This window comes from Mustela lutreola, chromosome 16 (genome assembly GCF_030435805.1).
Source record: "Mustela lutreola isolate mMusLut2 chromosome 16, mMusLut2.pri, whole genome shotgun sequence".
Taxonomy (NCBI): Eukaryota; Metazoa; Chordata; class Mammalia; order Carnivora; family Mustelidae; genus Mustela; species Mustela lutreola.
This window is the reverse complement of record NC_081305.1, coordinates 12216243-12239880: the sequence shown is the minus strand read 5'-3', so window position 1 is coordinate 12239880 and position 23638 is coordinate 12216243. Positions and strand designations below refer to the sequence as shown.

Genomic DNA, 23638 nt, shown 5'->3' with positions numbered 1-23638 from the left:
GTTCATCAGAGATACTGGCCTGTAGTTTTCTTTTTTCTGTGACGTCTGTCTGGTTTTGGGGTCAAGGTGTTGCTGGCCTTGTTGAATGTATTTGGAAGCTTTCCTTCCCCTTCTGCTTTTTGGAATAGTTTGAAAAGAATAAATATCAACTCTTCTTCAAATGTTTGGTAGAATTCACCTGCCAATCCATCTGGACCTGGACTCTTTATCTTTTTATTTTATTTTGATTACTGATTCAATTTTGTTACTTGTAATTGGTCTGTTTGGATTTTCTATTTCTCCCTAGTTCAGTTTTGGAAGATCTTACACTTCTATGAATTTATTTCTCCTAGGCTATTCAGTTTGTTAGCATATAATTTTTCAGACTCATCTCTTATAATCCTTTGTATTTCTGTGGTGTTAGCTGTTACTTCTCCTCTCATTTCTGATTTGGGTCCTTTCTTTTCTTGGTGAGTCTTCCTAAAGGTTTATCAATTTTACTTATCTTTTGGGGTGCCTGGGTGGCTCAGTGGGTTAAAGCCTCTGCCTTCAGCTCAGGTCATGATGCCAGGGTCCTGGGATCGAGCCCCACAACAGGCTCTCTGCTCAGCAGGGAGCCTGTTTCCCCCTCTCTCTCTGCCTGCCTTGCTGCCTACTTGTGATCTCTCTCTGTCAAATACATAAATAAAATCTTTAAAAAAAAATTTTTTTTACTTATCTTTTCAAAGACCCAGCTCTTGGTTTCATTGATTTTTTTTTTTAAGACTATCACTTATTTCTGCTTTGATCTTTATTATTTCTTTTCTTCTGCTTCCCGTGGGCTTTCTTCGTTCTTCTTTCTCTAGTTCCTTTAGGTGTAAAGTTAGATTGTTTATTTTAGTTTTTTGTTTGTTTCCTGAGGTAGGCCTATACTGCTATGTATTTCTGTCTTCAGACTTTGGCTGTGTCCCAAAGGTCTGGACCATCATGTTTCCATTTTCATTTGTCACCATTTTTTTTTTTTAAGATTTTATTTATTTATTTGACAGAGAGAGATCACAAGTAGATGGAGAGGCAGGCAGAGAGGGAAGCAGGCTCCCTGCCGAGCAGAGAGCCCGATGTGGGACTCAATCCCAGGACCCTGAGATCATGACCTGAGTCGAAGGCAGCGAGCGGCTTAACCCACTGAGCCACCCAGGCGCCCTATTTGTCACCATTTTTTAATATTTTGTTTCACTGGCCCTTTTGTTTAGTATCATGTTGTTTAGTTTTGTGGTATTTGTGGTATTTTTCTTGTGATTTATTTCTTTTTTTTTTTTTTTTTAAAGATTTTATTTATTTATCCGACAGAGAGAAATCACAAGTAGACGGAGAGGCAGGCAGAGAGAGAGAGAGAGGGAAGCAGGCTCCCTGCCGAGCAGAGAGCCCGATGCGGGACTCGATCCCAGGACCCTAAGATCATGACCTGAGCCGAAGGCAGTGGCTTAACCACTGAGCCACCCAGGCGCCCTTGTGATTTATTTCTAGTTTCATAACATTAAGATCAGAAAAGATGCATGGTTTGACTGAATGTTCTTAAATTTGTTGAGGTTTGTTTTGTGGCCTAACATGATCTATTCTGGAGAATGCTCCATGGGCACTTGAGAAGAATGTGTATTCTGTTATTTTGGGGTGGACTGTTCTGTATGTATCTGTTAGGTCCATCAGATCCAATGTGTCATTCAAAGACATTATCTTACCTTGTTGATTTTCTGCCTGGATGATCTATCCACTGATTTAAGTAGGGTGTTCAAGTTTCCCTACTATTTATATTACCATCGATTTCTCTCTTTATGTCTTTAATTTGCTCTTTGTATTTAGATGCTCCAGTGCTGAGTATGCAGATATTTACAATTGTTACATATCTTCTGTTGGATTGATTCCATTATCATTAAGTAATGCCCTTCTTTGTCTCTTGTTACAGCTTTGTTTTAAAGTCTGTTTTGTCTGATATAAGTATTGCTACCTTGGGTTTTCTTTTGCTTCCACTTGTATAGTGAATGTTTTTCTAGCCCTTCACTTTCAGTTGGTTTGTGCCTTTTGGTTTGAGATGGGTCTCTTGTAGGCAACATATAGATGGGTCTTATTTTTTTTAACCATTCCACCACCCTATGTCTTTTGAAGAGAGGATTTAGGCCATTTACATTTAAACTTATCATTGATAGTTATGTATTTACTGCCATTTTATTTGTTTTCTGGTTCTTTTGGTAGTTCTCTGTTCCTTTCTTCTTCTCTTGTTTTTTGTCATTGATTGGTTTCTGTAGTGTTTTTTAGCTTAGGCTCCTTGCTCGGCGGGGAGCCTGCTTCTCCCTCTGCCTCTGCCTGCCATTCTGTCTGCCTGTGCTCGCTCTCCCCCCGCCCTCTCTGATAAATAAATAAAATCTTAAAAAAAAAAAAAAAAAAGTCCCTTTAACATTTCTCATGAGGCTTGTTTAGTGGCGATAAACTCCTTTATCTTTTGTCCAGGAATGTCTTTATCTCTTTCAAACCTGAATGACAACCTTGCCAGGAGTGTATTCTTGATTGCAGGATTTTTCCTTTCAGCATTTTAAATATATCATGCCAGTCCCTTTTGGCCTGCAAAATTTCTGCTGAAAAATCAGCTAATAGCCTTATAGGTTTTCTCTTATAGGTAACTTTTTTCTTCTCTCTTGCTTTTAAAATTTTCTCTTTTTAATTTTTGACATTTTAATTATTTTGTGTTGGAGTGAACCTTCTCGGGTTCATCTTGTTTGTAACACTTTATGCTTTTTGGACTTAGATTGCTATTTCCTTCCCAAGGTTAGCAATGTTTTCAGCTACTATTTCTTCACATAAGGTTTCTACCCCTTTCTCTCTACTTCTGGGACCCCCTATAATGCGAACATTTGTTTGCTTGATGTTGTTCAAGAGATCATTTAACCTATTCTCACTTTTCAAATTCTTTTCTCTTATTGGTGTTCAGCTTGTGTGCTTTCCATTACTCTGTGTTCCAGATCATGTATACATTCTTCTGCATCACTAATGTACTGCTGATTCCCTCTAGCGTGTTTTTAATTACAGTTATTATGCTCTTCAACTCTGTTCGTTTTTATATTTTCAATCTCATTAGTGGAGGTCTCACTGAATTCTTCTGCTCTTCTCTTCAGCCCAGTGAGTATCTTTATGATCATTACTTTAAATTCTTTAATCAGGGGCATCTGGGTGGCTCAGTAGGTTAAAGCCTCTGCCTTCAGCTCAGGTCATGATCCCAGGGTCCTGGGATCGAGCCCCAAGTCGGGCTCTCTGCTCAGCGGGGAGCCTGCTTCCCCCTCTCTCTGTCTGCCTCTCTGCCTACTTGTGATTTCTCTCTCTGTCAAATAAAAAAATTCTAAAAAATAAATAAATAAATAATTTAATCAAGCATATTGCTTATCTCACTTTCATTTAGTTCTTTTCTGAGGTCGTTATTCTTTCTTTTCTTTTCTTTTTTTTTTAAAAAGATTTTATTTATTTATTCGTCAGAGAGAGTGAGCACAGGTAGACAGAGAGGCAGGCAGAGGCAGAGGGAGAAGCAGGCTCCCTGCTGAGCACGGAGCCCAACGTGGGACTCGATCCCAGGACGCTGGGATCATGACCTGAGCCTAAGGCAGCTGCTTAACCAACTGAGCCACCCAGGCATCCCTCGTTATTCTTTCTTTTGGAGCATTCTTCTGTCCCTCCATTTTACTTGGCTTTTTATATTTGTTTCTACGGATTAGGTGGAACAGCTACTTTTCCTAAAGTTGAAGGAATGGTCTTGTGTATGGTCTGTCTCCTCTGTAGACGGTGCGTGCTTGGCAACTTTTACAACTGACAAACTTTTGAACAAATGAGTGGAGGAACTACTATTTGCCCACTAATATTGCACCTTTGGCACTATCACTACTTAAGATACATCTTTGTGAAATTATTAAAATCCTTAGTTGGGATTGGGTGGGAAAGGGGGTGCAAGTGCTAATATCAGCCAAAAGAAACATCTCTAATTTAACTGTTTTCTCTCTTAAGCCAGTCTTCCAGGTACTCAATTATGAAGGGTAGCTAATAAAATGAAAGAATGTGCACAAATATTTGAACTATATTATTGGAAGACTATACCTAAAAGGGTAAGAACAATTTAGGATTTTACAGTATTTGTTAACTCACCAAGCACCTGTTTATAACATCTAAGTCTGATCTAACCTCTGTGGCTTTCATCCACGTTTCTATGGATACATGTTCATAAATCTGAATATGTGAGAATCTCAAGACATTTTTAGAGGATGTGAAGCATCTGCTTTTTTTGAGAGGAGGGGCTGTTAAACTTGTTTTATCCTCCCAAGAACTGAGGAAAATTTTATGTATTAATTAGTTATTTTGGCCCTATAGGTACTGGGCGACTGAAGTAGTCAGAGGAAAGGGTGTCTTAATAGAAGGGAAGATAAAAATGCATCTTTAAAAACTTAATCTCGGGCGCCTGGGTGGCTCAGTGGGTTAAGCCGCTGCCTTCGGCTCAGGTCATGATCTCAGGGTCCTGGGATCGAGTCCCACATCGGGCTCTCTGCTCAGCGGGGAGCCTGCTTCCTCCTCTCTCTCTGCCTGCCTCTCTGCCTACTTGTGATCTCTGTCTGTCAAATAAATAAATAAAATCTTTAAAAAAATAAATAAATAAAAAAAATAAAAACTTAATCTCAGGGCACCTGGGTGGCTCAGTGGGTTAAAGCCTCTGGCTTCGGCTCAGGTCATGATTCCAGGCTCCTGCGATGCAGCCCTGCATGGGGCCTGCTGCCCCCGCCCCCACTGCCTGCCTTTCTGCCTGCTTGTGATCTCTGTCTATCAAATAAGTAAATAAAATCTTGTTTTTAAAAAATTAAATAAATAAACAATCAATCTCATCTTAAAATGAAATTTTAAGTTAATTCTATTATCCATTCTTTTTTTAAATATATATATATATATATATATATATATTTTTTTTTTTTTTTTTTTTTTTTTACAGAGATCACAAGTAGGCAGAGAAGCAGGCAGAGAGAGAGAGGAGGAAGCAGGCTTCCTGTCGCTCAGAGAGCTCAATGCGGGGATCAATCCCAGGACCCTGAGATCACGACCTGAGCCGAAGGCAGAGACTTAATTTAACCCCCTGAGCCACCCAGGCATCCCTATTATCCAGTCTGTCACTGTGCATCCTCCTTTCACTTTTTTTTTTTTTAAGATTTTATTTATTTGCTTGACAGAGATCACAAGTAGGCAGAGAGGCAGGCAGAGAGAAGGGGGGAAGCAGGCTCCCTGCTAAGCTGAGAGCCTGATGTGGTGCTCAATCCCAGGACCTGGGATCATGACCTAAGCCGAAGGCAGAGGCCCCAACCCACTGAGCCGCCCAGGCACCGCTTCCTTTCACTTTTTAAATGAAGAGTCTGTCTATGGGTCCTTATTTCCTACTTCATGTGGCTTTTATCATTAAAAATAATCTTTTCTATACCATCTTGAGGCTCTCTGCTATTTTTGCTGTTTAACACACAACTCTCTCCTCCTTAATACTTTATCCTCTTTAACTCCCTATTCTCTCTTAGTTTTGGACAGTGACACAAGACTATGTATCAACTTGACTAGGCTATAGGGTGCTCAGATATTTGGTCAAACATTATTCCACTCAGGGTTTAGTCATTCTATCTCCTTAGCCTCTGTGTCTCTAATGACATTAGAGAGTTTTAAGGAAGGCTGGGGTCAACTACTGGGTAGAGTATTCCTCAATTTAGGTTTACATGACATTTTGCTCATAGGTTCATAGGTTTTAGAGAGTAAGTGGCATTCTTTTTTTTTTTTTTTTAAGATTTTATTTATTTATTTTTGCAGGGGTAGGGGGGCAGGAACAGGGCTGGGAGGGGCAGAGGGATAGGCAGACTCCCTGCTGAGCAGGAAGCCTGATGCTGGATTCATGACCTTAGCCTGACCAACTGAGCCACCCAGGTGTCCAGGAAGAGCCTTTCTCAAGACATCATAATAAAGGTATACATGATATAAATATGACACCCCTGATGATGCTAACTTTGGTCATCTGGTCAAGGGGGTGTCTGCCAGGTTTCTCCACTGTAAAATGACCCTCATCCACTTTCCCACTGCCCACTATTTGGAAGCAATTAAGCTCAGCCCATACTGAAGGGGGAATGGTGAGTTAAGCGCTACCTCAACAATGAGAAGTATCTATGTAAATTATCTGCCATTCCTTACAGATTTGTCTCTTCTCTCCCATTTATTTATTTAATAGAGTTAATTTCTGTCCCCAAGTCAATTCTTTCTACCATGAATGGCATCAGAATGCCCTTAGTGAAAAACTCTCACATACCCAATGGGACTTTGGGTTTACCACTGATTCCTTTATCTCCTGCATATCCTGTATCCTAGTCCTGTAACTAGCTCTCTGGAGTCATCTTTTTTCCGCTGTTGTTCAAACTTAGTCAATCTCTCTTTCTTCTGTCATTGCTTTAACCCAGGCCATCCTCATTTTCTAGATGATTTACATAAACTCTGAACAGATCTTACTTGTTTTTTCCTCCATGTGTTTTTCTGCTCCAATCTGCCTTTCTTATCACACAGTCATACTGTATGAGAAAGAAATGTATACAGAGGCAGAAAGAGCATTCCTAACTCTAAATTTGTACTTAGTATATAGAAAGTGTGTAATGAATAATTGCTGGGAAGTAGAAAATACAACAAAATTTTTCTTCACCAGTTTAGTCTCCATGCTAGGAAAAAAGAACAGGCTACAAAAAATTAAACAACAGAAATATTTAAATGTTAATTATTTTAAATCTAATACATGTTGCTAAGGTGTGAATAAAAAATATATATAGTCACAGAAAGAATGAAAATGTCAGATAAGAAAATATTTAAGGTGTTGCAAAACAATACCTAAGAAGCTAGGAAAGAAAAATGTCTTTGCCTGTAAAAATAACATAGGGAGTCTAAGAATCCAGACTCTTCAATAGTCTTCCAAAACCTAGTGTTTTCAACTTTCTATAGGAGAAAAATCTTGACTAAATGACATATTCTATACCACAGGGATCCAATCCTCTTGACCTGTAAACAGGAGATAATGTGGTATAGCTCTGTCAACTCTTTAACCCAAGAAATAAAAGATGGTAGGACAGTGGCAAAAGGTATGTGGGGGTAGGGGTGGGGAATAAGGCTTATTTTTGTTGAGGAATAAAGTGTGAGTTCCCCAAATGTCATTTACTTTTCATTGCTTTTATAAAATGCTATTAATATTTCTGACTAGAAAGCTTTTTAAATTCTTTTTTTAATATAAAGAGATATGGGGCGCCTGGGTGGCTCAGTGTGTTAAAGCCTCTGCCTTCTGCTCAGGTCGTGATCCCGGAGTCCTGGGATCGAGCCCTGCGTCGGGCTCTCTGCTCGGTGGGGAGCCTGCTTCCTCCTCTCTCTCTGCCTGCCTCTCTGCCTACTTGTGATCTCTGTCTGTCAAATCTTAAAAATAAATAAATAAATAATTAAATAAAGAGATAGGATTTCATAGAGGTTAAAAACTGTTTAAATCAGCAAAACACTAAAACTTTGTTATTATAAAGTTCTTAAATTTATTGAGAACTGAGGACTGATTAACAGCTGAGATCTATAATTCATGGTATGAAACACGAGCACTGGCCTCCTGGACTTGCCTTTCAGAGAGAATTTTTTGTCCCCTTTGTTTTGTTTTTCAGTAGAAAGAACACAGTAAGTCATCTATGCTGTGAACATCTCCCTCAGCTCTAGCCTAGTTCACAGTAGTTTAGTGATGTTTAATGCCAGCTCTTTAGAATGTGAAATGAGCAAAATGGCAGGTATCTCTTTATTCTAATGAAAGAAGTAAAGTAAAAACAGAACTGATCTTGATTTGGGTCACCTCAGAAATAAAACTCCCAAAGACATAAGTGACTGCTTCCAATGTTCAAACTCTATTACATACAGTAAGCTCCTGTTTGTCTCTCCCACTTTTAACCCTACTCTATTCCAGTACTGAAGGTGGGACTTCATTCCTAGGAAGGAAATCAAATGATTCCAAACTCAGACTAAACATGAAACATCTTAAGTGTTTCGGGGATTCAGACAATGGCAAACAATAAAACATTTGCAAATACTGCTGGCACAGATGGAGTAGGAATACAGCTACTTTGGCCACCTTGCCACCAGTCAGAGGCATGAAGGAACCCAATCCAGAAGCAGAGGGAAGAGAAAAATAAGTATAGCTAAGAGGTTGAGCTCCGGTCCAAAGCCAGTATTATTCCTTATTATAGTTATATGAAGCAAATTCTCTTTTTAGCTTAACCTAGTTTAGAAAGAGCTTCCTGTTGCCACAAAGAATCATAAATCCTAACCGATTTAGTGAGGAACATGTACTTCTTACTTAAATCTCACTTGGATAAAACAAAGGTGAAGGAAACATTAGAATAATTTTATTATCTTTGATCTAGCCCATGTTTATTTAAAGTTGTAATGACAACACAGTAAAAGTCTCTTTCCTTTTAAAGAAATCTAAACACCACTGGATTTCTTTAAAAGAAAAGAAACATACTAATGCTAAGTACAATGAAGTCACCAAATTTAAGAGGATACAGGAAAAAGAAATATAGTACTTCTAAGACATTAAAGCTTATTATTCTACAGTCTGGCAAATGGGCCTGTTTAATTCCAAAGAACAACTTCTGCCTAGTATCATCCAAAAGTAACATGACATACTTTCCTATCACTTATCTTTCTAATCGCAATGGGATCTCTCAGCTTTCTAAATTACATTTTTCAATAAGGCCTAGAAGAGTCACTAAATTTTCACCTGCTTATTTGAAGTCTCATCTGTTTTTTAATGGGAAGATGGAAAACTAATAAGTTTATATCTTATATTACACAAATTCTATTAACAGATCTCTGACTATAGCTATAGTATGCTGAAATCCCATAGTAACAGTCTCTCAGCAGAACAACTCAAATGAGTTTTTTAGAACTAATTTTTAAAGATTTTATTTATTAGAGAGATGGACAGAGAGTAAAAGTAGGCAGAGCAGCAGGCAGAGGGAGAGGGAGAAGCAGGCTCTCCACTGATTGGGGAGCCCGATACAGGGCTTGATCCTCTGGGATCATGTCCTGAGAAGAAGGCAGCCGCTTAACCGACACAGCCACCCAGATGCCCCGAGTTTTGTAGAACTATTAAAAATAGGGTTGCGTGGGTGGCTCAGTGGGTTGATCCTTTGCCTTTAGCTCAGGTCATGATCTCTGGGTTCTGGGCTCGAGCCCTGTATCGGGCTCTCTGCTCAGCAAGGAGCCTGCTTCCCCATCTCTCTCTGCCTGCTGCTCTACCTACTTGTGATCTCTCTCTCTCTCTCTGTCTAATAAATAAATAAAATCTTTTAAAAAAAAAATAAAATAAAATGCCTGCCTCTCTTGAAGACCCAGAAGTTGATGATATATAAGTAACCCCAGAAGAAGTCATTCTTTTTGTCTTTCTTGGAGATAAGTCTGTGAAATGAAACTAACCAAAAAACAGTTTTGTGGCTGGTGGTGGTAGCAGCTGATGCTGTAACTACTATAGGGATGTAAGAGTTGAGAGAGAAACAAAAAACCAAAAAAGTGTATTAAACAAAAAGACATCTAGGAACAGAACTTGCTCATATTTTCATAACAATGGGGTTAGATCGCTGATGTAAAAATGTGGTTAAATGTTTATAGCCTAGTAAATATTAACAAGCTCAATTTTTCAATTCATAGGACTGTGAATTATTCAATGCTTGGAATAACTCCAGCTTGGCTTTATAGTGACTATCTCAGATGACAATGATCCTTGACATAATTCACTGGGCAAAATGTAAACATAAATATTGACTTTAATGCATAATAAACCAAAGCTTGTTACAAGGTACACAGAGTTGTCAAATCACATAAGGGGCAAAAATTTCATTCCTTATGGTACAATTACATTAATTAATTAATTTCTTTTTCTTCTTCTTCTTCTTTTTTTTTTTTTTTTTTTTTAGATTTTATTTATTTATTTGACAGATAGAGATCACTAGTAGGCAGAGAGACAGGCAGGAAGAGAGGGGAGAAGCAGGCTTCCCGCCGAGCTGAGAGCACGACAGCAGGGCTCGATCCCAGGACCCTGGAATCATGACCTGAGCTGAAGGCAGAGGCTTTAACCCACTGAGCCACCTAGGCACCCCTAATTTCCTCTTTTGACTTCCTCAACTGCAAGATTCCATATGAACATAAGCAACAGCAGCTCCCATTCACCACACCAATCTGATTTGCTTTCTGCCATGTCTCTGACACATTGCTCTAAATCATTTGTTTTGCTGCTCAAAAAAAGACGTATCTAATTAAAACCACGAAGGCCAAGAATCATCACAAGAGCCTACTCTAAGTCACTGAAACATCTCTTCTTCCTAAAATACTTAAATACCTTAATTTCTAGTTTGTATAGTCAACAGCAACATAATACACCATGTTCTTGAAGTGGAGTAGCAAGCAAAGCTACCTGTTAAGTGCTGTTAAGTCATCTCCCTAGCTATAGCATAGCCGTAAATGTAACAGAAAATAATTGGGTACAAAAGATACATTTGTTTTTAGTGGAAGGGAAAAAATCTGTATGACACAAAATAATCAGATGACATCCTTTTACATCTCACCTGTAGATTTAGACTGGAGAATGTCAAATTATATTTGCTTGGCTGCATATAAGGTAGCTTAGGAAAATGGCTCACTGTAAACAAAACACCCAAACCTGAACTCTAAAATGAATATAAATCACTCGATTAAGCTTTCTTCAAAATAAGGTTGATATAAGACTTGAAGCTTAGGGGGACCTGGGTGGCACAGTTGGTTAGGCATCGGACTCTTGGGTTTCGGCTCAGGGCATAATCTCAGGGTCTTGAATCTGAGCCCCATGGGGACTTTGTGCTCAGTGTGGAGTCTGCTTAAGATTCTCTCTCCCTCTCCCTTTGCCATTCTCTACTCCATGTGCACTTGCACATGTGCATTCTCTTTTCTGTCAAACAAATCTTAAAAAAAAAAAAGTTGAATCCTATATTTTTCACTAGGCACGTCACAAATCACAAGTATGGATGATCTTCTGTCATCCAGGCACTACAGCACCATCAATAAGGGTTTTGGTAATCATTTTCTTTTCAAACCAAACTTCAATTTTCCATATTGGTAAACATAACTACAAAAATATCTGACCAACTCAAAAGCCCTAAAGATAACAAAAATATTGTTTCATCCTTTTACTAACTGAAGAAAATCAAGTTTTCTGGGGGTCTCTCCCTCTTAAAATGTGACTCCTACCTATTTAATTCTTATAGTTCTCCATGTATCTTCTATTTGCTTAATCAATAGTATCCTAAACCTAGTGTACAGGTAAACTAATAGGGAAGCTTAAAAAGACAACAACAGATGTGGTAATCCAATTCTTATAATGGTAGGTTAGATTATTTGGAATGATCCTGAAATTATAATCAATTAAAAATGTTAAAAGATTTTAAAATCTTCTTAAAAGCAACTAATAGCTCCAGTCATGATCTCAGGGTCCTGGGATCAAGCCCCCACCAGGGGCTCCCCGCTCAGTGGGGAGTCTGCTTATCCCTCTACCTCTGCCCCACCCCCCACAGCTCCTGCTCTCGCTCTCTCTCTCAAATAAATAAAATATTTTAAAAAAAAAATGGGGTGCCTGGTTGGCTCAGTCAGTTAAGTGCCTGCCTTCAGCTTAGGTCATGATCCCAGGGTCCTGGGATCGAGCCCCAGGTCAGGCTCTCTGCTCAACAGACAGCTTGCTTCTCCTTCCCTGTCTGCGTGCCGCTCTGCCTGTGTGCTCCTTCTCTCTCTCTCTCTCTCTCTGTCAAACAAATAAATAATCTTGGGGAGCGGGAGCAGAAAGAGTTAAGCATCTGGACATAACAGAAGAGCAAATTAGTAAAGTGGAAGATAAGTCAAAAGAAATTATTCAGAATGCAGCATGAAGAAACATTAATAAATGTGGAGCCTATACCACAGCAGCCACGGTTCTGTGATACCCCATGGCCGGGGCTTCAACAAGGGCCACAGGAGCAAGCTGAGGCACAGCCACCACTCTGGACACCCCACCACGCACACCGAATTCCCAAGGGACATGATCAGAGTGTTATGTGGCTTCACCTCATACAAGCAGATCACCCTGGAGCTGCTCACAGTCTCCAAGGACAAGTATGCCCTCAAGATCATCAAGAATAGAGTGGGGACACAGATCCATGCCAAGAGGAAGCAACAGGAGCTGAGCAAAGTTCTGGCTGCCTAAAGGAAACCAGCTGCCAAGGACTGAGCCCTCTCCCCATTCTGTGTATAATAAAACGTTCACAGAAATAAAAATAAATATGGGAAAACAGCAAGAAACCTAACTTTTTTTTTTTTTTTAAAGATTTTATGTATTTATTTGACAGAGAGAAATCACAAGTAGATGGAGAGGCAGGCAGAGAGAGAGAGGGAAGCAGGCTCCCTGCTGAGCAGAGAGCCCGATGTGGGACTTGATCCCAGGACCCTAAGATCATGACCTGAGCCGAAGGCAGTGGCTTAACCCACTGAGCCACCCAGGCGCCCCAAGAAACCTAACTTAATTGAAGTTCTAAGAAGAAGAAGAGAGTGGGGCAGAGGCAGATAATGGCTAAGAATTTTCCAGAATGAATGAAAGACACTAAATCAAAAGAAACTCAACAAAGCCAAAACTGGACAAATAAAGGGAAATTCACACCTAGACAAATCACAGTGAATGAGAGAACACAAAGAAAGTCTGAAAAGAAGCCATAGGAACTGACTGCTCAACAGCAACAGGGAAAGCCAAAATACAGTGGCAAGAAGAAAATGGGCTAAAAGAAAAAATACCCCCCCCCAAAAAATTCCAACCTAAAATTCTATCTGTGACAGATTTTTTTTTAAAGGCCATAATTCTCCCCCATTTCTTTATGTACACCCCACAGCCCTTTAAATGTGACACTGTCACTCCTCCCATCAAGAGATGGAGTCTAATTCCTCCACTCTGGAACCTGGGCTTGGCCACTAGACATCAGCAAATATGAACAAAGGCTTGAAAACTGCTTGTGCATTGAAACTTGCCTTTCTATACCAGACCTCCAGACATATGACTGTCCAGCCCCCAGGTGACCTGACAAGTGACTACAGAGATATGAATGAGCTGAGCTGAAACCATGTAGACTAGAGACAAGCCATCCCACTAAGCTCTGCCCAACTTGCTAACCTACAGATACATGGGAAAGCAGCTGTTGTTTTTGAGTCACTGAATTTGGGATGGCCTGTTACCCAGAAATAGATAATTGATACCTAGACCAACAAAAATATCTTTTAAGAACAGGGTAGAATAAAGATCTTTCCAGACAAACAAAACCTGACAGCTGGCCACTAGAAGACCCTCACTAAAGGAAATTCTACAAAATGTATTGTAGGCAGAAGGAAAGTGGTCCCAGATGGAAGATCAGAGATTCAAGAAGGCATGAGGAGCAAAGACAGGGCTAAATACATGGGTAAAATCTGTAAAAATATTGCTTTTGTAATACAATAATAATAGAGTGAAAAAAATTCAATGCCAGCTGCTTTTGTAATATAATAACTAAAAAAATTCAATGCCAGCAACCACTCCGAGACATTCTGATTTAATTTGCCAGAGACATCTGGGTACTGAGAATTTAAAAATCACCCCAGGTGCAAAAAGGGCTTGGAATCACTAACTTAAATAAAAAACTTATGTGTGTATATTTAAAGTTGGCATTAATTCTGATCCTTTTTCTACTTTTATTTGGCTTGCCTTTTTTGAAATTACTGACTTGTGATTTTCCATTGAAATAGGTTTCTAAAAACTTACTGTCTCTGTAATACAAAGTGGTTCACCTTGGGAGACAGTAAAGGTCTTAAAACAATTACTATGTAATTTCTCATTATTTTCCAAGAACAGGATATTACTATAAATCCATAGGGTGTTCCCAGTTGCAAGCATTCAAGAAAATCTCAGCTAGGCCTGAAGTTAAACAGGTTTTCTAGTTAATGTTCTTCTACAGTCTATTCAACAAAATAGTAACTAATATTAAAGACCAGGCTACAGGCCATCTGTTAAATAAACTAACAGTAACAGATCAGGATACTGTGCTACTCAAAACACTATGTTAAGTGTTCATTTTCCCAAGTTGTTCTGTTGACTAGATATGGTTGATGGTGTTTACAATCTAAATCAATAACCAATCTCAGAATTAAAATAACCCTCAAGGCAAACCCTTAAATCATGAAAAATTTCCAAAACCAGAAATTCTGCCTCTCATAGCAAAATAAAAAGGGGTGGAATTAACACAAGGAATAAGAAAACGAAGCACCTAATGGATATTATAAATGAGTAGAATGTACAAGCCATACCTTACTGATTTTAAGATGCACCATTATTTCATGTAGCACTAGAGGAAAAAACTCTGCCAATCCTAATTATGTCATAAAATTTAAGATGCATCCTGATTTCAAAGACATTAAGGTGAAAAAGAAAAAGAAAAAGAAAAAGTACGCTTTACAGTCAATAAAATATGATAAACGACAAAGCATTATAACCAGGCAACCAGGGGATTTTTGCCAGAAGCTATGGGTATTAAAACTCTCATCCAAACCAACCATACATAACCCAAATTAATATCAAAATACAGCTTCAAGGAAATAACTCTCTATGCAGCAGACAATGGTATCAAAGAAAAACCCTACACCAATGGAGAAATGACAATGTTCAAACTCATCACCACCCCTAAAGCAATATCACAAAAATGTCCACACCCTCCCAAGGAAGTAAGCCTAAGTGTGCTGGTTCACTACTTCACCACGCACATTCTTTGTCTCTCAAAAAGCCAAGCTCATTTAATGAAAGTCTGCAGTGTCACGCATACACATTTGGCCCTGATCAATAAAAGATCATATCAAAATAAAAACTGACAAATTCCATAAATTCCTACAATACATGCAGGATTATGCAAAGAGATTACAGCAAAACATTTTTCTAATTCAGATGAACTGTAAACCATTAAAAAGCTGTATGTACATTATATATTATATATTAAATTTGTCCTATAAAGGGACATATCATAACCACTGTTAGTTTTTGCAGGCCACATACAATCTCTACAATCTTGGTGTCTTCTTTTAACCCACTGAGCCATCCAGGTGCCCCTTGGTGTCTTCCTTTCACTATATTCTTAAACTGTAAAACCCATTCTTACCTCCAGAAACATTAAAAAAAAAAAAAAAATCAAAAGGCCATGGGTTGGGTTTGCCACATGTGCTGCAGATTGCCAATTTCCAGTCTAAGATATAAATGGGCATAAATGGGTGCTTCATAAAACAAAGTTGCTGAAGAAATTAGAGAACAGATCTATTCCAGATTTTAATTTAATAGGTTTGGAAAAATGCTTTAACAAGATCTGTGAAGCAAAAAACAAAACAAAACAAAACAAAAACCAATAAAGCTTAGTGAAGAAAAACTTTATTTATTCTTTTCATTTAAAATATAATCTTTGACAAGGTTCTGTTAACTTATGCATAGGAACCTAAATGAGTGGCTGATTTTCTTGGTGAAAATCATATACCAATTCTAATTCAGGAAAACAGACATTAATATCTTATTGCGGTCAAATCATTTTTTCTAGTATACTCTATATGTGGGACCCTACCATCCACAAACCTGGGCTTCAACAAAAATACACAAAGAATAACTTTCAGAGGATTACCCTATTCACTTTGCTAATTGCAAAGCCTATACAGGCACAGATAAATATCAAGAAAGAGAAATGAATCTCTAAAGATCAGTAAACTGCCAAGGCTAAAGCAACAGCTTTTGTATTAGCGCTGCCCAATATGTACTTATTTCTAAAAGGAAAAATCAATTCATTGGTGAGTTTTATATAAATGGTGTTTTCAGTAGTTATTAAAAGAAACTTAAAAATTGAATGCCAGTTCAGAAAAATCTCTATCAAACTGATCACATATACCCTTAGCTATTCCTATGTAGAAGAGCACATTGCCCAATTTAAAAACTACACTCACACAAATTTTAAGTAAATCTACTTTGATAAATTATTTGAATCACAAAGGAAATCACAAAAGGTAGACTCTAGAAATGTTTTCTAACAAAGAACTCTGCAAATTTAAAATGGGCCATGACTATGGGACCAGCAAGGCAAAATCAACATAGCTAATGGACGGTAATCTGTAACAGTATCTCAAATATAACAATGAAAATTATAAAACACCAAAGTAGAGGGATCACATGTCTTGCTCTAAGTATTCTGACTTCACACAAAACACATATAGCAAGAGCTTAGATTTGTTCCCTGTTCTCTGTTAGAATGAATAAAACAACTTTAGGTCGGTTTTTTGTTTGCTTTTGTTTTTTTTAACCACCAGACCTAACCAGCAATGAGTTTGATCTCTCTTTTAAAAAACTGTTTACTTATATGAGTATGCTGATGACTCATGATTGATGAATAAGAATGAGATACAGACAAAAAGGAAATGGACCAAAATTGATCTCATTAAAGTGGGTAAAAGCTTTCTGCAGAACTCAGCCAATTCACGCCATATTCTACAGCTACAGACTTGTCTGAATATGATCTGTGGTGCAGCAGTCTATTTTATCCTGTAGCTTTATAGGATTTCTTGCTCTATGAAGTTCAATTTCAGAGTAAATACAGCCAAGTGTGCTTTATGAGGACTAAATATAAATCATTTGTAAGAAATCAATAGATAATGTCTAATATTAAAAAAAACAGCATAAATATTCTACTTAAAAATTAGGTAAATTCAAGAATAAAGAGCTGAAAGAGTTCAAAGTGGGGAAAGCTAAAATAGGAGATGACAGTTTTCCCTATAAACCTGGTAGCACTCTGACTTCTACAATCGTGTATTAAAACTACGTATAGGGGTGCCTGGGTGGCTCAGTGGGTTAAAGCCTCTGCCTTCGGCTCAGGTCATGATCCCAGTGTGCTGGGATCAAGCCCCGCATGGGGCTTTCTGCTCAGCAGGGAACCTGCTCCCCTCGCCCCACTTCTCTGTGCCCGCCTTTCTGCCTACTTGTGATCTCTGTCTGTCAAATAAATAAATAAATAAAATATTTAAAAAAAAAAAAAACTACATATGTATTACTTGAACAATCCATACACCTTCCAGGACAAGTGGTATCTATGTGAGTTCGGGAGCATTTTCTGACCTTGTACTCCTATTGTTGCTCTGCTGTGGGGTTCAGTACACAAAAAGTTACCTAGTCTGGAGATAATTGGCTTGGTTTGGTTTTCTTAAATTTTCCCCAGATTCTCCCCATTTACAAAGATTATCTTGAGTTCTTCAGTTAAAAGAAGATTCAAGAAAAGAAAAGACCTTTGAAACAATGTTTCTGGCAAGATGGCATGGCCTTACAAGACATTTAAGTAATCCTTAACTAGTTAAAAATAGGTAAATGTGTCCTGGGCCTGAAGTTCTGTATTAAGAGCCAGCTCCTAATAATCCATGTAAATGGGTTGGGATCCTGAATCTGAGGGTTCAAGGTTGCCTCAGGAAGGTTGAGTACTTATAACATACAAGGATTTGAGAAATTAAATGCATAAAGTTATTTAAAAAACTCAAGAGACCTTCATGTAAAGGTATTAGCATAACACTTCCAGAATAGCTGAATCTCATACTGCACCATTTTTTAAAAACACAGATCTCAATCCTAAAGGCTTTTAAAGATGCTAAATCAAAGAACTAAATTGAAAATGTTGCTCTTAGTATGGATAAGAACAAATCCCAGTGAGGCTTTTCTAGGCCTACCTGGAAAACAGGAGATCCAGGGATTGGGTAGGAGAAAAGCAACACTTCATTATAGGCAGTCCTTGAGAATCAAAGCCACACTACTACAAATGCTGTGACAGCTTTGTTTCTTAAATCCAGGACCGATTTTTGAAACTGTAAGTGTTGTTTATATATGTCTAGATTTTTTTCCTAACAAGTCACAGGTCTGTACTTCATATTACTTGCAGAGCTGTACAGGACAATCTTTTCCCAAAAATTACAACTAAGAACTACTAATCAAGAAAAGTAACTGGGGCACCTGGGTGGCTCAGTCATTAAGCCTCTGCCTTCGGCTCAGGTCATGGTCTCAGAGTCTTGCGCTCAAGCCCCACATCAGGCTCCCTACTCAGCAGGGAGTCTGCTTCTCCCTCTCCCATTCCCCCTGCTTTTTTCCCTCTCTCACTGTCTCTCTCTCTCTGTCAAATAAATAAATAAAATCTTAAAAAAATAATTATTATGAAATAGTATATAAGTGTTTTGTGACTTAAAAGTAAGGGGTGCCTGGGTGGCTCAGTCGGGTAAGCCTCTGCCTTCGGTTCAGGTCACTATCTCAGGGTCCTAGGATTGAGCCCTACATTGGGCTCTCTGCTCAGCAGGGAGCCTGCTTCCCTGGCCCTTCTCTCTGCCTGCCTCTTTGCCTGCTTGTGATCTCTGTCTGTCAAATAAATAAATTTTTTTTTTAAATTAAGTTTATGAACTTGAACATAACTTACTGAGATAAGGAGAAGCCTCCTGTTTCAATTTTTTCATGTTTAACTTTTAAAGCAGGCGGAATTTTAAATAGGCAGAATTTTTTCAGCCAGGTTACATCACTCAGTAGCAGCAGCTGTGGAGTCATTAAAAGGTTTTTGAAAAAATCAACTGTTTGTGAACAATAAATTGTACAAAACTTCAAAAATAATTAATTTACTTTGGAACTTATACTCTGCTGGTGCAGTAACAAAAGTCAACAAAACTGCACTTCTAGAAACAGTACCTCCAACATGATGAAAATACATAAGTTTTTCAGAGCAAATTGTTCATAACTGTGAAATATGGGAAATACTTTCATACCCACGCATAAGAAAGTGGCTGAATAAACTAAGGAAGATCTCCATGAATTGATTTAAAATGATCTCCAAGATACAACATTAAATGACAAAATGCAAAGTGCAAAAGGTATCAACTATGGGTTCTTTTGAGTAAGAAGGAAGGTAAAATATGAAAATACACAGGTATCTGCTCAGTTGTATATAAAGAAACAAAGTATAAATTAAAAACTGAGATTGGCTACCCGAGGAATGTGCAGGAAAGAATGGAAGGATGGAAGGGGTAAAAGGTGTAGCAGGAAGGCAATTCTAGAACAATGTTGTTAAATTTTTTTTTTTTAAGATTCTACCTATTTCTTTGAGAGAGACAGAGAGGGATAGAGAGCATGAGTGGAGGAAGGGACAGAGGGAAAGGGAGAAGCTGACTCCCTGCTGAGAAGGGAGCCCTTAAATGGGGCTCCATCCCAAGGTCCTGGGATCATAAGCCAAAGGCAGAGCCTTAATCAACTGAGCCACTCAGACCCCTAGAATCATGTTATTTTTACTGACTCAAAATGTTTTATATAAGCCTTTGGCGGGGGGGGGGGGGGGGCAAAAATACAATTAAGAGAAGAAAAATGGGAGCCCCTGGGTGGCTCAGTCTGTTAAATGCCTCACTCTTGATTTTGGCTTAGGCTGTGATCTCAGGGTTGTGAGATCAAACCCCGATCTGGAGCCTATTTAAAATTCTCTCTCCCCAATCCCTCTGCCACCTCTCTCCCCCCTCTCTCTCTCTTTCTCTCTCGCTATCAAAAAAAAAAAAAAAAAAAAAAAAAAAAAAAAAAGAAAGAAAGAAAGAAAAGAGAAGAGAAGAGAAAAAAAGAAAAAGAATAAGAACGTAAGGCACCTGGGTGGCTCAGATGGTTAAGCGTCTGCCTTTGGCTGGGATCATGCTTTCTGGGTCCTGGGATCGAGTTCCATATCAGCTCCCTCCTCAGCCAGGAGTCTGCTTCTCCCTCTCCCTCTGCTTGTGCTCTCTCTGTCTCTCTCTCTCTCAAATGATAAGTAAAAAATCTTAATAAAAAGAAAGAAAGAAAGAGAGAAAGAAAGAGAGGAAATAAATGAGCCTAACTGTATTTCAAACGAGCATAACCATAAAGAAGAAAGAAGTATAGAGGAGGGAGAATAACCTGAGTGGCTCATGAACACAGTATTTTGACTATATATCCTCAGTCCAATAACAAAAAAGAGCTGTAAGCAAGTACTGAACTCCAGTAGGTCTACTTTCTCATAATGCATAGCTTAGCATTCTAAAATTATTTTAACTCTATTACAGGATTCAACAAATAAATAATTTGAGGATGAGAGTAAACCATGTTTTCACTGTGATCAATGGAAATTACAAACATGGAAAGGAAGAAAGCTAGAATGAACCCTGTGGTTCTAAAGGCATCCATAAGAATAAAAATCACTTTTTAACATGTGTGTCTATACATATAGATATGAATAGATGTCTGTGTATATATACACATATAGTAGATGTACATATGAATGCATTTATGTAAACACACAGAAACACACACATACACTTTATATATTTTCTGGTTTTAACTGCTGAAGCAGTAACACTCCAGAAGCAAAGAGCACATCTAACATATGGACCTTGGCTTCTAAATACCATTCTCCACTATAAGGAAAGAGAACTCCTTGGAGAAGTGAGTGATCTCAGGGCTAAGATTTTTTATTTATTTATTTATTTATTTATTTATTTTTTAATGAACATATATTTTTATCCCCAGGGGTACAGGTCTGTGAATCACCAGGTTTACACACTTCACAGCACTCACCAAAGCACATACCCTCTCCAATGTCCATAATCCCACCCCCTTCTCCCAAACCCCCTCCCCCCGGCAACCCTCAGTTTGTTTTGTGAGATTAAGAGTCACTTATGGTTTGTCTCCCTCCCAATCCCATCTTGTTTCATTTATTCTTCTTCTACCCACTTAAGCCTCCATGTTGTATCACCACTTCCTCATATCAGGGAGATCATATGATAGTTGTCTTTCTCTGCTTGACTTATTTCGCTAAGCATGATACACTCTAGTTCCATCCATGTTGTTGCAAATGGCAAGATTTCATTTCTTTTGATGGCTGCATAGTATTCCATTGTGTATATATACCACATCTTCTTGATTCTCAGGGCTAAGATTAGAAAATTATAAGAGCGCCTAGGAGACTTCTGCTTTTGGGGCTGATATGTAAAGTGCTTCAACATCATCACTTTTAACCTTTTTGGTTTTTTTTTTTAAGATTTTGTTTATTTGACAGAGAGAGAGAGCACAAGCAGGGGAATGGCAGGCAGAGGGAGAGGGAGAAGCAGGCTCCCCTCTGAGCAGGAACTATATCAGAATTAAAAACTTCTGTGCATGGGGCGCCTGGGTGGCTCAGTGGGTTAAGCCTCTGCCTGTGGCTCAGGTCATGGTCTCAGGGTCCTGGGAACGAGCCCCACGTTGGGCTCTCTGCTTGGCGGAGAGCCTGCTTCCCCACCCCCCTTGCATACTTGTGATCTCTGTCTATCAAATAAATAAACTCTTTAAAAAAAAAAAACTTCCATGCATCAAAGTATACAATCAATAGGCTGAAAAAGCAACCTATGAGATAAGTCTGAGAGAAAATATTTGCAAATAATTTAAGTGATAAGAGGTCAGTATCCAGAATATATAACAAACTCCTACAATTCAACAACAAACAATCCAATTAATAATGGGCAAAGTACTTAAATAATTCTCCAAAGAAGGTATACACATGGCCAATAAACACATGAACATGCTTGACAAAACTAATCATTAGGAAATATAAATCAAAACCACCGTAAGGTATCATTTCACATCCATTAGAATGGTTACTATTTTTTTAAATGAAAAAAAGAGGGGCACCTGGGTGGCTCACTGGGTTAAAGCCTCTGCCTTCGGCTCAGGTCATGATCCCAGGGTCCTGGGATCGAGCCCCAAGTCGGGCTCTCTGCTCAGTGGGGAGCCTGCTTCCCTTCCTCTCTCTCTGCCTGCCTCTCTGCCTACTTGTGATCCCTGTCTGTCAAATAAACAAATAAATAACCTTTAAAAAATAAACAAATAAAATGAAAAAAAGAAAACAAAGTAACAAGTGTTAGAAAGGGTGTGGATAAACTGGAACTCTGTGCACTGTGGGTGGTAATGTAAAATGGTGGCCACTACTGTGGAAAACAGTATGCCCATTCATCAAAAAATTACAAAGAAAATTACCATATGATCCATCAATTTTACTTCTGAGTATATATATCCAAAGGAACTGAAAGCAAGGTCTCAGATATGTATACACACGTTTCTAATAATTCACAACAGCCAAAAGGCAGAAGCAAGACAACAGGTTTGACAGATGAACGGATGAACAAAATGTGGTCTATACATGCAATGGAACATGATTCAGCCTTAAAAAAATAAATCCTGGTACATGCCAAAACATGGAAGAACCTTAAAGATATTAATACTAAGTGAAATAGGTCAGATGCAAAAGGACAAATATTATATGATTCCACTTATATGAGGTACTAGAGTAGAAAAATTCAGAAACAGAAAGAATGACGGTTTCCAGGAGCTGGAGAGAGGCAGAATGCAGTTGGTGTTTAACATGTGGGAATTGCAGTTAGGGATGACTGAAAGTTCTGAAGATGGATGCTGATGATGGTTTAACAACAATATGAATGTACATAATCCATTCTGAACTGACTTAAAATAGTTAAAGTGCTAAATTCTATTGGTATACATTTTATTGCAATAAAAAAAAAGAATGGGAAAAAATGGAAGGCATAGTTTTAGGTTGTTCTTGAACTTGTACACTGCAGGCATAATACTAAGAAAAATAACGGGGGGGTGGGCAGTGGTGGCTCAGTGGGTTAAGCGTCAGACCCTAGATTTTGGCTTAGGTCATAATCTCAGGGTTGTGGGATCCAGCCCCACAGCAGGCTATACACTGAGCGTAGAGCCTGCTTAATTCATTTTCTTTCTCTCCCCCTCTCTCTCTCCCTCTCCCCTGCTCACACACATACTCTCTCTAAAAGCAAAAACAAGAACAAAAACAAACAAACAAAAAAACAGGATAGATGCCACGTTTGAAAATAAATTATACAGGGGCGCCTGGGTGGCTCAGTGGGTTAGGCCTCTTCCTTCGGCTCTGGTCATGATCCCAGGGTCCTGGGATCGAGCCCCACATTGGGCTCTCTGCTCAGCGGAGTCTGCTTCCTCCTCTCTCTCTCTGCTGGCCTCTTTGCCTACTTGTGATCTCTGTCTGTCAAATAAATAAATAAAAAATACAAAACAAGATATTCCTTGTTTGCATTAATGGCAGCAAAATCAAAAATAATTTTCTAACTACCCAGCCAGTGAAAAGTTACTTTCTTTTTCTATCAAGGATTTATTGAGCATGTAAGAGGCACTGGGCTGGGAATCGGGAATACAACATTATGCTGCAAGCAAGCTTATATACTCAGAGTCCAAAAAGCCAGGTCTTTCTACACAGACACAAAATCAGAAAAAGTTCAGGTTTATACAATGCATTGAAAAAATTCTAGCTATCGCTTCTTAGCCTTTTGGCTAAGATCACGTGTGAAAAACTTATAGCTACATCCAGAATGTTCACTCTTAGTAATCCCGACATTTTGCATTCCTAGAGCTAAAATTCTTCTTTACAGTAGCTACTTACGGAGCTTTTCCCAATTGTTCTGGATGGATCTACTACAAAATGGCATT

General features: G+C 38.6%; 1 protein-coding gene and 1 long non-coding RNA gene across 3 annotated transcripts in view; both read right to left on the bottom strand.

Moving 5' to 3' along the window:
• The window catches only part of GLG1 (golgi glycoprotein 1), a 163173-nt gene that overhangs the window by 114841 nt on the left and 24694 nt on the right, over positions 1–23638 (bottom strand). The gene's annotated exons all lie outside the window — the stretch shown is intronic.
• Positions 4932–15519, bottom strand: LOC131818490 (uncharacterized). Its single transcript, XR_009348841.1, has 2 exons — positions 12591–15519; positions 4932–12379 (listed from the first exon to the last, which is right to left on the bottom strand). It is a non-coding gene; the product is annotated as an uncharacterized LOC131818490 (long non-coding RNA).